The sequence below is a fragment of the Mizuhopecten yessoensis genome, unplaced genomic scaffold (assembly GCF_002113885.1).
Source record: "Mizuhopecten yessoensis strain PY_sf001 unplaced genomic scaffold, ASM211388v2 scaffold3627, whole genome shotgun sequence".
Taxonomy (NCBI): Eukaryota; Metazoa; Mollusca; class Bivalvia; order Pectinida; family Pectinidae; genus Mizuhopecten; species Mizuhopecten yessoensis.
This window is the reverse complement of record NW_018405139.1, coordinates 1,320,271-1,335,088: the sequence shown is the minus strand read 5'-3', so window position 1 is coordinate 1,335,088 and position 14,818 is coordinate 1,320,271.

Sequence of the window (14,818 nt, the reverse complement as noted above, 5' to 3'; positions counted from 1 at the left end):
TGGCCATGCCTTTGATGATCCAGTTACGTTAGGAATACTAAACCACTCAATCTTCTGATAACAGTTTATTACGCATGCTGTGTTTGTCATGTTTTAGGATTTCCAGGGAAGAATGCAAAGTGTTGAACCCTATAATGCGTAAAAGTTTTTCTCCTCTTAGTTTGTAAAGATGCTTAAAATTTATTTTGGAACATGCACTATAAAATAGTATAGAAACAATTGACAAATTCACTGGAAAGCGACGTGAGATCCATACCTTTCTTTTAATACGTCAATATTAATATAGATTAATCATTATTTGGTTGTTATTTATCTTCGTATAAATTGTTTAAAACATTGCTCGCGACTTAGTAAGGAAACATCCTAATGCGACATTTAAGTTATCTGCAGCATTGTACCAAAACAAGTATGACCCTCCCGAGAGCAGTGAAATGCAATGTAGGTGAGTATGACCCTCCCGAGAGCAGTGAAATGTAATGTAGGAGAGTATCGCCCTCCCGCGAGCACTGAAATGCAATGTAGGTGAGTATCGCCCTCTCGCGAGCAGTGAAATGTAATGTATGTGAGTATGACCCTCCCGAGAGCAGTGAAATGTTTTGAAGGTGAGTATCGCCCTCCCGAGGGCAGTGAAATGTAAAGTAGGGGAGTATCGCCCTCCCGCTAGCAGTGAAATGTAATGTAGGGGAGTATGGCCCTCCCGCGAGCAGTGAAATGTAATGTAGTTGAGTATCGCCCTCCCGCGAGCACTGAAATGCAATGTAGGTGAGTATCGCCCTCCCGGGAGCAGTGAAATGTTATGAAGGTGAGTATCGCCCTCCCGAGATCAGTGAAATGTAATGTAGGTGAGAATGGCCCTCCCCCGAGCAGGGAAATGTAATGTAGGTGAGTATCGCCCTCCCCCGAGCAGTGAAATGTAATGTAGGTGCGTATGACCCTCCCGAGAGCAGTGAAATGAAAGGTAGGTGAGTATCGCCCTCCCCCGAGCAGTGAAATGTAATGTAGTTGAGTATCGCCCTCCCGCGAGCACTGAAATGCAATGTAGGTGAGTATCGCCCTCTCGCGAGCAGTGAAATGTAATGTGGGAGAGGATCGCCCTCCCGAGAGCAGTGGAATGTAATGTAGGTGAGTATCCCCCTCCCGCGAGCAGTGAAATGTAAAGTAGGTGAGTATGACCCTCCCGCGAGCAGTGAAATCTAATGTAGGTGAGTATCGCCCTCCCCCGAGCAGTGAAATGTAATGTATGTGAGTATCGCCCTCCCGAGATCAGAGAAATGTAATGTAGGTGAGTGTGACCCTATCGAGAGCAGTGAAATGTAATGAAGGTGAGCATGACCCTCCCGAGATCAGTGAAATGTAATGTAGGTGAGGATCGCCCTCCCGAGAGCAGTGGAATGTAATGTAGGTGAGTATCCCCCTCCCGCGAGCAGTGAAATCTAATGTAGGTGAGTATCGCCCTCTCGCGAGCAGTGAAATGTAATGTCGGTGAGTATGACCCTCTCGAGAGCAGGGAAATGTAATGTAGGTGAGTATGGCCCTCCCGAGAGCAGTGAAATCCAATGTAGGTGAGTATGACCCTCTCGAGAGCAGGGAAATGTAATGTAGGTGAGTATCCCCCTCCCGCGAGCAGTGAAATGTAGTGTAGGTGAGTATGACCCTCCCGCGAGCAGTGAAATGTGATGTAGGTGAGTATCGCCCTCCCGCGAGCAGTGAAATGTAATGTAGGTGAGTATGACCCTATCGAGAGCAGTGAAATGTAATGTAGGTGAGTATCGCCCTCCCGCGAGCAGTGAAATGTAATGTGGGTGAGTATCGCCCTCCCGAGAGCAGTGAAATGTAATGTAGGTGAGTATGACCCTATCGAGAGCAGTGAAATGTAATGTAGGGGAGTATGACCCTCCCGAGAGCAGTGAAATGTAATGTAGGGGAGTATGACCCTCCCGAGAGCAGTGAAATGTAATGTAGGGGAGTATCGCCCTCCCGCGAGCAGTGAAATGTAATGTGGGTGAGTATCGCCCTCCCGAGAGCAGTGAAATGTATTGTCACATACATAACAATATGTGAGTATCGCCCTCTAAAGATATATCAAATCAAGTATACGTTAGATCGCCCTCTAAATCTACATAGAATACAATTTACGTGAGAATCGCCCCCTAAAGATACATCAAATATAATTTACGTGAGTATCGCCCTCTAAAGATACGTAAAATACAATATACGTGAGTATTGCCATCTTAAGATACATAAAATACAATATACGTGAGTATCGCCCTATAAAGATACATCAAATTCAATGTACGTGAGTATCGCCCTCTAAAGATACATCAAATACAATATACGTGAGTATCGCCCCTCTTAAGATACATCAAATACAATATACGTGAGTATCAACCTCTAAAGATACATCAAATACAATATACGTGAGTATCAACCTCTAAAGATACATCAAATACAATATACGTGAGTATCGCCTTCTTAAGATAATCAAATGCAATATACGTGGGTATCACCCTCTAAAGATACATCAAATACAATATACGGGAGTATCGCCCTATAAAGATACATCAAATACAATATACGTGAGTATCTCCCTCTAAAGATACATCAAATACAATATACGTGAGTATCAACCTCTAAAGATACATCAAATACAATATACGTGAGTATCGCCTTATAAAGATACATCAAATACAATATACGGGAGTATCGCCCTATAAAGATACATCAAATACAATATACGTGAGTATCTCCCTCTAAAGATACATCAAATACAATATACGTGAGTATCGCCCTATAAAGATACATCAAATACAATATACGTGAGTATCGCCCTCTTAAGATAATCAAATGCAATATACGTGGGTATCGACCTCTAAAGATACATCAAATACAATATACGTGAGTATCACCCTCTAAAGATACATCAAATACAATGTTCGTGAGTATCACCCTCTAAAGATACATCAAATTCAATGTACGTGAGTATCACCCTCTAAAGATACATCAAATTCAATGTAAGTGAGTATCACCCTCTAAAGATAGATCAAATTCAATGTACGTGAGTATCGCCCTATTAAGATACATCAAATACAATATACGCGAGTATCGCCCTCTTAAGATAATCAAATGCAATATACGTGGGTATCGCCCTCTAAAGATATATCAAATATAATATACGTGAGTATCTCCCTCTTAAGATACATCAAATACAATATCCGTGAGTATCACCCTCTAAAGATACATCGAATAAAGTGTACTTGAGTATCGCCGTCTTAAGATACACCGTATCAAATGAACTCTAAAGATACAACATCGTATTCAATGAACGTGAGTATTACATCAAATCCAATGTTCGTGAGTATCGCCCTCTAAAGATATATCAAATATAATATACGTGAGTATCGCCCTCTTAAGATACATCAAATACAATGTTCGTGAGTATTGCCCTCTAAAAAAAATCGAATAAAGTGTACGTGAGTATCGCCCTCTTAAGATACACCGAATCCAATGAATGTGAGTATCGTCCTCTGAAAAAAACATTTCATCCAATGTACGTGAGTATCATCTTCTAAAGATACATCGAATAAAGTGTACGCTACTGTCACCCTCTAAAGATACATAAAAAACATGGTAAACGACAATATTTGAGTTTCGCCCTATAAATTTACATCAAATCCAATGTACGTGAGTATCGCCTCCTAATGATAAGTCGCATTTGTTGTGCTTTACTACTCTGCCCATTGTGATCGAGTATCAATCTCTCGGGACTCATCGGTCATTTTTTTCACCATTTTGCAAATTAAACAGGTTGCCCTCTACGTCGCTAAGAGGCTTTATTAACCAAAACACGTATGTTCTGTGCGCCATAATCAGATTTTTGTGTTTTATTGATAACGTTTTACATAAGGTAACAGATATTTTTTGGGTAATCGCAACAACTGGTTACCTGTTGTAAGTATAATGTGACCCGATGGAATAATTGGCTTGGTGCCTCCGGCATGGTACTGTTTCGAGGAAGAAGCTCCCTAAAATCGTCGTCAGATCTGCATTATACCACATGCAGCACACATAAATGCATACATTACATTACGCACTGTGAATTATTTATAGATTATCACACTGTATTTTCAGAGTTTGTCGTGAGAATAATTTTCTCATCGCGAGCACGTGGATGAAATCAAGAGGCCACCACAGGTGGACTCGAGATTTTATCCACGTGCAAGCGATGAGAAAAATTGTTCGAACGACAAACACTGAAAATACTGTAAGATAAACTATTTATCATCTATATACTGTTACCTTAAATATTTCTCCATTCAAAAAACTAAACACCATGTTTTCCAAATAACTTCTAAGCTCAATGATCAACGATCGCCTGTGACAAACGTAAACAAATAAAAGTTTTGCGCGGAGGAATACAATGAACCCTAAAACTACGGAGAGAAAAAATATGTTTTCAAAACAATCCTATCGTCATTGGCTTTTTCATATGCACATATACACCTGAAATGGAGTTGTTATTCTCACAATATTTTTCCGTTACTTTGTATTGATATGTTTATGACGGACTATTTTCTTACGCGGATTTCTTTTGTGTTCACACTATTTCCGGTTTTGGACCTCGTATGGCAGGAGCAGACGTTCTTTTTGGAGAAAATACGTTCCCAAGTGCTGAGGAATGGGAAAATCCGTTCTCAAGTTCTTCTCAAGTTGTTCTCAACTCGTTCCCAACTTCTTCATATACTGAAAACCAATGCTAATGAATATATCATGTTACCAGTAGGTGGTATAATGTAGTGTATAAATGATAAATGACTTTTCGAGCATACATGTAATGCATTTGTCAAAGTAGATGTCTGTCACAGTGTGAAGATATCAGTTTTATCAAATTGGTGAAATCTGATTTCTCAAAAATGTGGGTTTTTTTAAAAGGAATAACGCATTATATTCATCATTAATTTATTTGTGTGTTAAACCTTTCGCGATAGAGCGTGCGATCAGTTCGAATACATCCGCAGATATCTCTTACGTCAAATAGTAACATGGTCCAGTGCGTATGTGACGTATCCCCGACATCTACGGACTTCGATGTAGGATCATTGTCGTTATGATAGAGAGTACCTGGTCGTGCCATACACGTGTAGCTCTACTTAGTATATCATCGTGACAGATCAAATGCTATTTAATAGCAAACTAATCTAAAAAAATCCATCAGATTAATTCACGTATTTAAAGAAATCGATACCATGTGTTAAATTTGCCATTTGAAAAAGGCGTGTATCAGCGATGTACATGTGATTATAAAACCGACACAATGAAATCTGGGTTAAGTTTTCTCCCAAAGAAAGATCGATTAAAAAATGAGAAAATTGATTGGGCGTGTTCTCTAATACAGGTCGTACCACGTCACTGTGTGGTTCTGGTTTCATTATTACATCATCCTCCTACAATCACTAAACATTGACCCAGGTTTCAGAAGTCAAATATGGAAATTGATGTCAATCCATATTTATCGAACCATAAGCTTAATGCCGCCATATTAAGGTAGACATATCGATTTTACTTTGTCCAACCTAATCATTCAAATTAAGTCTTCATTTTTTTTCCTGAAGATCATTTTAAATTTTGAATCCCTTTAGACATGCATGTTTCCATAAGTTGTGATAAATACAAAAACATCATTGGTTTCATATTGAGTTGACGTAGTGTATTGCTACTGAACCATATTCACCTCCATGTGTGCGTTTAGTGTGATTAAGCTATACTAGCTTCAGTACGTATAACGTTAAAGTCGATTTTCCACAGTAGTCTAAACACATGATTGATAAAATGATTTTCAAGAAATTATACCGAGAAAAAGCATCGATTCTTAAAGTTCCTTTGAATTGACTCGGCAATGCAGCTTACTATGACTACAGAATACAACTATATTGTATATAATTGACGTATGTATGTTCGGGTAACATTTTAGAAACATTCATTAATCATTATCCAATTATTAAAGGTTGTTACAAAATACTGTAATACTTTTGAGTGGATTACAGATTTTTAACACTGAACGTCCCGGAATATTGTTTTGTCCGTAAAAGGGGCGTGTGCGAGGAATACTATCAACAGGAACGAATGATAAGAGTACCAGTCGATGTGTTCATCGATCAGCGATCGACCCAGTCTAGTTCCGTTACATTTCACCCTCCCCTTTCAAAGTTTTTCGCCTCAAATACGACACTATTTACAACCTGGCTTCTGGTATCCCATTGCCAAGCGTACACTCAGTGCCTGAAACAAGGTTTAGTCACAAGTACCACTGTAACAGGAGAGAGACAAGACTGGGATTCAAACCCCTTACTCTAGGCGGACGCTCCTAACTAACTTAGTCCGAATTATTCCGACTTTTTTTATATCGGTCTGTCGTCGATTAACGTCAGAACTCCGGCTCTCTATGATATGCGGGAAATAAGCGACCCGCGCCTGGGTCGCTCTTCAAACTGATATTTTAGAAATAAATAGTCTCTTTCACACACATGTCGCACATGGATCAAGAGATCTATTCTTTAAGCACAAGATGAACATAAATACCATGCCTCAAACAACTAAACTTTCTCTGTTTTACTTTACGTTTTTGATAGCCCCGCCTTCTAATGCCACGTTACTAAAATCTCGACGGCCTACGTCATAACGTTGGGAAATACCTTCTGTAACGCGAGATCTCGTCAAGTCATGTGACATTGCTCATGCCCTAATTTCCATTGAAAACATGGGTTGGTATAGAAAACGTTGGAAAATACTGTTCATAATGATCTTTGAAACATGTTATTGATACCACCTAGTGCATAAAGAACAGATCTTTCGATCCATGTGCGACATGTATGTGAAAGTGACAATTTATTTTTAAAATATCAGTTTGAAGAGCGACCCTGGCTTCGGTCGCTTATTTCTCGCATATTAGTAGAGGGCCGAAGTTCTGACGTTAATCGACGACAGACCGATATAAAAAAAAAAGTCAAAAAAACGGTCAGATTAATTCGGACTATAACCAACTAAGCTACATTGTACCAGGTCGTGGCGAGTGATAAAGCCCAGTCCGGCTACATTTCTCCCTCATTTTTTCAAAGTATTTGCCGCGAAGACTGCCAAGCGTACTCTCACTACTTGAAACAAAGCACCACTGTAACACAAGAGAGAAATATGCACGTTTACGGTTAAATAGTAAACGTGAAATAGTGCCATACGACGACGGACGACGATAGTAGCCTCCGGTAGTATCGACTTGGAAATGATAAAGGCGGGTGTGAACTATCTCCCTCTTCCTAGGGGAAACATTATTATAAACCTGTGTAAAAGACGGTTGCTTCCATGAACATTGATCCTTATGCGGGAAGAATGTTGCTGTCATCTTATTGCGCCAAGATAGCTACGACAAGGATCCCCTTTCGAGCTATATTTCTTTTGTGTGTGTATATGCAATCCTCAAAGATCCGAAATCGCGTTCGACGAATACATTTGTAATCACGTCAGTGTCATGAGTTTACATCAACCGTGTGTTACTGATGCTATTGCAAAATACTGCAATACATACTACACAGACTATGGTAAAAATAAAATACTGTTTCGAACTTCTACCTTTACACATTAGAAACATTATATTGTCTTTACCACAGTCTGTGTAGGTATTGCAGTATTTAACCCGTGCAGGTTCGGGGAAAGTGATCGTAGGAGGCGACTAATGTGACCACTGCAGAATCGGGGCTGGTTTCTCCCTTGCCTTGTACTTAGGAGACAATGAAGAAATCACGAATAAACTTGCTGTATCCCACTGCATGTGTATCGTTACAGGCGACTAATGTGGGGGCCCCTGCAGCATCGGGGATTTTCTTCTGTGTCGTCTACGAACGGGACATGGAGGAGACTAAATTTGATCTGCTGCCCCTATTGCAACACATTTTTTTCGTTACCTTTTTTTCCTGTTTCTTTTCTATCTACTTTCTGTTTCAGGCGGTGCCTCCCTATACACCCGTCATGTGACCCTGGCTGTGGCGAAGACGTTAAACCCCAAACAAACAAACAAAAGTTTTACATATAATTACCAATCAATCATCAGTCATTTCTTAACTCATTTTGAATAGGGATTTGTATGAAGTTATGATACAATTTTACCGACATTTACAATAATGGTACGTTATGCGTTCCAAAATCAAATCATAATTATTTGAATACATTGTAATAAATGCATTAAGGACACTGCTAAATTTCCTTTTTTACCTATATTGGATGTATAAGTATACTTCCGTTCGCACATCGTAAAGCAAGGTCATTCTTTCTGATACTAGGCTGATTCACAGGTAAGTAGAAAAAGGACATTACACTGTTGTAAAGCTTAAGAAAATAAAGCATGGACAATTGTCTACATTGTATTTTAGCTCGTCAGAAGTTTTATGGAGGTGCGGTCTATGAACACTTTGTTCCATTCACTACCTGTTACCTTTCACTTTTCTAATGTTTTGGCGATTTTTTCTTAATCGTAGAAGTTTTATATAACTGATTTTGAGATTTTTACGATAATTTTGTGCTGATTCACAGAACCAAACATCCTGTGTGACCTCCTCCTAGCTTAGACGAAGGTGCGAGAGTCTTATCAGACAGTTAACGCCCATACAACCAAACCTCCGCTATAGGTGACCATCGGGTATGAAATTAGCCCAATTAAGTGGTATACCGCAAGGAGAGGAAATGTGTGGTCTTTGCTTTTAGTACATGTCAATCTCAGCAGGTCGTCGCACCGGTTACTCCTACATGTATGTATGCTATTTATAAGGAAGTATTGCTTTCTGTTTCCCTTTGAATGAACTGGCCCTTAGACAATAGACAAACACCGGTATATGTACCTGTGAGAAAAAAATGCTTCTTAATGATAAAGTGTACGTCACAGGTCGTGAATGGCTAATAGCAATTTTTCATGTCGAACCCTCACCGGGATTTTTAACTTTGTCCATCCGATTTCATGTCAATTTTCTCCTTAAGGAATTCTACACCGAATGAAATGTAGCCCTAATAGCTAATCTTTGTCGCTTTGATCTTCTATTAGTTATTTGAGCCCTCAAGTTTGATCGAGCAGGCGGGTCGGGGATACAGGTGAACAACAAAGGCCGGAGGAGCAGGCTCCAGGTACATCTCGCACCTGTAATTAACGCAGGTAAATACAAGCTGTAGCATCTCTACAGCTGTATGTCGCACTGTTTATTTCTTTTAACCCCATGACCCAACCGTAAATACTGTTTTGACAAATCTAACACTTTTTGGGTTTTTTTCTATTCACAATGGAAAAACATTTCGCCAATTTCAATTCCTTTTTACCAGTTTATATACGTGTAAATAAACAGGAGTTATATCAAATCTAATCTTGTTTTATCTGTATTCATTTAGTAATATCCCGAATCAATTCTTGTTGTAACAAAACTTGAAGCAAACTGTATATATAATAATAATAATATACAACATTTCATAAAGCGCCCTATCTAGCTAGAATAAGCCACTCTAAAGCGCTTTACAGTACATAGATATAGAATTTTAATACAATCAATACAATTCGCATATACATTAATCAATAAAATTATGAGAAATTCTAACTACTACTACTAAGCCACCTGGCTAATACCTCCCTGGTGCTGGATATATATAGTGTTATGATGCTTTAATAAACTCTAATACTAATCCTGTTCAATTGTATAACGACGAACGGGTTTTTTCAAGACTCAAAATGTCAGTGTCTCACATTATACACAATAAAACACATATATGTTCCCCCCTGCCCATGTAAAAGCTAAAAACAGGTATTTCCTATATATATTGTTAGTATGGGGTTTGTCCGAAATATCTCGTTTATAATGACACAATTGTGTTCTGTCTTTGATGAACCTACCCCACACGGCGTCTGTGTGTCCGCGGACATACCAGGACACTCCGGTCAACCCTATGATAACAATACCTCTAAGAAACAAAATGAAATATGATATCAAAACAACGTAGTTCATCAAATCTGGACTGGAAAAGGCTATCAATTTTTTTTTTCATATTTAAAGCAGACAGCAATTTCCGGGACCTGACTTTTTTTCCTTTTCAAACATTTTGGGATTTTCCATCAAAGACCAATCGATTAAAGGTTTGGCACCCAAAATTGTTTCATTACGTCATTGCTGATCGGCTGAACCTTCCTGTGGAGTGCACTTATTCTTAATGTTACACAGAGTTAATGTCCTATACTACAAAGTAGCTTTGAATGAAATAAGTGTAAATAGTTTTGTAAAGTTTCCGATGTTTCGTTTGAGCCGTACGTTTAACCTTCACCAAATCAGCGTTATTAATAGAACGATTGAGCGGTAATGCGGTACTTTATCTGTTAAATACCATATTTTTTTTAAAGATCCGGAGTTTTCAGATTTTAATATTGGTTTGGTTTGGTTTTATTTTGTTAAACGTCCTATCAACAGCTAAGGTCATTTAAGCACGTGCCTCCATGTGTGTCGTGTAAGCGTGCTTCTGATTATAAGACAAATGCGTTACTCGTATGACGATCAAGAACCTGGCTTTAAAAAATGCAGGTCAAAGAAAGAGCACGCCTGATGTGTCTTACTGCATGTTTATCGTTAGAGGCGACTTATGTAGCTCCGCTGAGTCGGGTCTTTCTTCTGTGTTTTCTGCTTTGGGAACACTGAAGAAACCTAAATTGTTTTGTTGCCTTGAATTAAAACACTTGGGATCTTCTTTTTTCTCTCACTTTCCTACTTTTCTTTTCAGTGTTGTCTCTGAGGCCTCAGTCTTCATATGCCCTAAAGTTGTTGAGCATACGTTTAACCACAAACAGCAAACAGACAAGGACCTAATAAAACCAAACTTGGGATTAAAATGAAAAATTATGTCTTATTATTACTGTGGTTGTGTCATCACATGTGTGTCACCAATAAGGTAATAGCCACAACTGGTTTACCTGTTGTCAGTATAATGTGCTTGGTGTCTTCGGCATTGCATTTCAGTGAGATAGCACTCTTAAGTCGGCTTCAGATCCACGCTATCACAAGGAGGCAACTACACCAGTATACCCTGCGTCTGGCACACATACACACATGTACGCATACACACCACACATGGAGACACGTCCTTAAATGACCTTAGCTGTTGATAGAACCAAACCAGTCATCAACGGAATTGTGTTCGTGTATTCGGTGTTCCACTTGCTATTGGTACGTTTTCGAAACGACTCCTTTGTTGTGCCATTCCACTTGAATACTAAAGCACAGAAGCTGTAATACGCAGCCCAGGTCACTTTATTCTGTACTTATGGCAGGTGGAGATGAGTAACAACGGTATTGTCTCGGCTAAGGTTACAACCACATCCTGCCGCTCGCAGGGATCGAACCCACGACCTGAGGTCAAGGATATCAAGCGTTAGATTAACAAGAAAAAATAGTATTACAACAAATCTGCAGGTTTTATTATGTATATTCAAGGTATAGTACACGTTATGTTTATTTTTATGGTTCAATCAGTATAAATCTTATGTATTCTTTATATCAAATAAAAAGTAATAGTTGATTTTAAGGGGAGGAGATAACTTGGGATACATCACATACAGTAACTTATAAGGTAGTGTACATCTTTAACTACAGTTTTTAAATCTTGTGTTTTGCATACTGATAGTCTGTGTCACTCGGTCCCGAATTGGTGCTACCTCTACGACAGGTGTTACAAGTATCAGGTACATATCACATCTTGGCACAGATCTCGTTACACGGGGTTGATAATAGCAACAATGTATCTTTTATTGGACGGCTGACATTTCTAATGTAGGCCGAGAGGGAGGGAGGGCGAGGTTCGACCGGCACGCAATCTCTCAAACGTATTAATCTGTTTATCTGATGATTCAATCAGGACAATTCTAATCGCTTGTCAGCCAAACACAATATCACAACAGTATGCAGTTACCTCCCGTTGTGAAACTTTCTAATACTGAGGCACGTAACGGGTATCTCCATCAATCAATCCAATTAGTACATTTTACTATAAACTTTATTTTATTTTGTTTGTTTGTCGCAAAACATGTATAATAATATGCATAAAACAACATTGGATTCATTTACTGTTCTCTCATTTCCAAATTTAGAAATTCACTAATGTTGAGGAAATGGAAACAACCTCATCTCAAATGCAGAACTATTATCCAGTACGGTTTTGAGGAATGAATAGAAAGTATTCGCCACGAAGACACATAAGGCATTAAAAAGGCACCAACTGGTAAAGCCAAAGATAAGACATACACCCCACAAAAATGGAAACGCACTAAGTGCGTCTGAAACTGTTCCTGTCCCACATATCAATCCAGAACTACGGCAGTCACCATGCGATGACTGAAGACACACAGCTTTGATACCAGTCGACGATGAAATAAAACCACGATCTTTCCATCTTAATGATAGTAGTTCTTGAGTGTAGATTACAGCATATTTTGTTTAATTTTTCTCACTCTTGTACTTTTCGACGATATCTCCTTAGGCACACACCCATGCAAGTCGGGATTTAGGAAAATAACACACCTCCTGTTACAAGCTAAATGTTGTGAGAGGAAACCCTGCCGAATTGATGATTTCATGTTGTGCCATTTACTTGGCAACACAAAAGCAACCAAAATTAATCGTATGCGCTCATTGAAACATTTTGGATATAAACATTTCCTCTCTACTACCTAACTAACTTCCTAGCGCCTTACTTTGTACTGCCTCTAGTTTGACCTTAGTGTCAAACATTCGCCCTAATGGGGATAACTATGGGGTCTGTCCCAGTCAGGAACACACAAAAGCCCGTAAAAATCGTAGTTATTCCCTGCTAAAAGCTCAGTATTTAGGGTAGTTTGAATGATTGTTAATGCGTTGTCAGTTCAATGCGATCGTGTGGAATCCTTTTCCTGTTACCTTCGGCATTGTATTTCAGTGAGATAGCACTATAAAGTCGGCATCAGATCCATGCCATCACCAGGAGACAAATTCATCAACAAACCCTGTCTTCAGCACACATACGTACATGTAAACACACTCAACACACATGGAGGCACGTCCTTAATTCACCCTAGCTGTTGATAAGACGTTAAATCCTGTACAACCAACCCTAGCTACACGTCTCGATATAACCCTAGCTGTTGCAAGGACCTTAAGCCCCAGGCAATCAAACTCGGTAAATCATGAGAATTAGGAATTGTAAAATATGTCTCTTTCGGACCAAAAAGAATCTGCCACCTTAGTTTTTATTTGACCTGATAAAGTGTAAATTTTCATTAATAAAAGTTTTATAAAAGTTGCTTTGAACAAATAAGTTTGTGTATATTAACCCACTTCTGGTGCCCCGTTGTGACGTAAAGAATAACATGTAGTGAAATAACCCCGGTCTGGCCAAACACTGCACTTCCTGACATCATTAACTCGGATAGCATATCAAATTAAGAGAAAAAACATTTCAATATGATTTAATTTCCTGTGTTTGCGTATATCTGTTACACTTGACACCCTTCAAAGCTAACTATAGAAAAGCGTTCCATTAATACGTGCTTTAACTTATATAAATGTACCTACTGTTCTGAATGTGAATTTCAATTTTATAAATATTTGTAATTCGAATAGGGTTAAATATGCTTTTTTGCAATATACAGAAGATATTGTTTTCTGTCATTGTTGTCATTAAATTCAACAGTGTATCAATTTCACGTAACAATCCCCCTCAAATGTTGTTAAAGTACCTACTACCTTTAAGCTTGGCTTCAGTATATAGAACGGAAACTAAATACACGATCAGGGGGAACCAGTTAACGGAAATCCGTTTCATATGTTCATTTTACACCATTGACTAAATTCGATATCTACTTTAACCGTTCACATTAACAAAGTTCTTAATCAGGAATATAACACGTTGTTTGTCCCTTTTTCCTCACGTGCATTTGTTGTAGGGTAAACAACTAGGCAATTTTAGCTATTTGAATTATATCAAAAACATATCTGTATCATGAGGTCATATGTTATACGAATTTGATGATTTTAAAATTTGATAGAAAACTTTCTTCTGTTTATTATGAAAAGTTTGATTCGATGAAGTTAAATTTTAGTTACATAAACATTGAAAGCTGAATGAGAATTCCTCTTTAATTAAGACTTTTGTTTCGAAAAGGTTTACAAATATATAAGTATTTACATATTATATTTGCCTACGACGACACGCTAGAATTGAATTTTTGTTTAAGTTGATAGAATTGTTAAGCTAATGTTAAGAATAACTGTGCTCGTTCGCGAAAAAAATCTCCCTCTGCAATATCGTATGTATGAAATTGTGTGAGACCCCCTGCAGAGTCAGGGGACGAGCGAACCTTTGACGTTATCACAACTCATTCAACGGTGAACAGTGAAAAGATACCAATAGAGTAGAAATAATTAAATTAAAATAAATAAATATAGGTATCAAAATGGTTACTGCATTCTTCTTAAAAAAGCAAAAAGGTACATCAAAATAAAGATATAAGTGAAGAAACGAAATTAATTTTATAAATATTTATTTCATCGATTTGTACAACAGAAACAATTCTTATATTGCAACAAGACGCTCTCTGCGCCGAATTCGCTCATCTGGTAATAACGTTATCTAATATGGAAACAGTATTGTTCTATAAATTACATAATTAATCTGAACAGACCTGAAAAACCTGTTTCTGAAATCCCAGCGTTGAATACCTCGCTAGACATTGATGTTATACAGTACCTTACAATGCAGCTGTATATATCCAATTTTT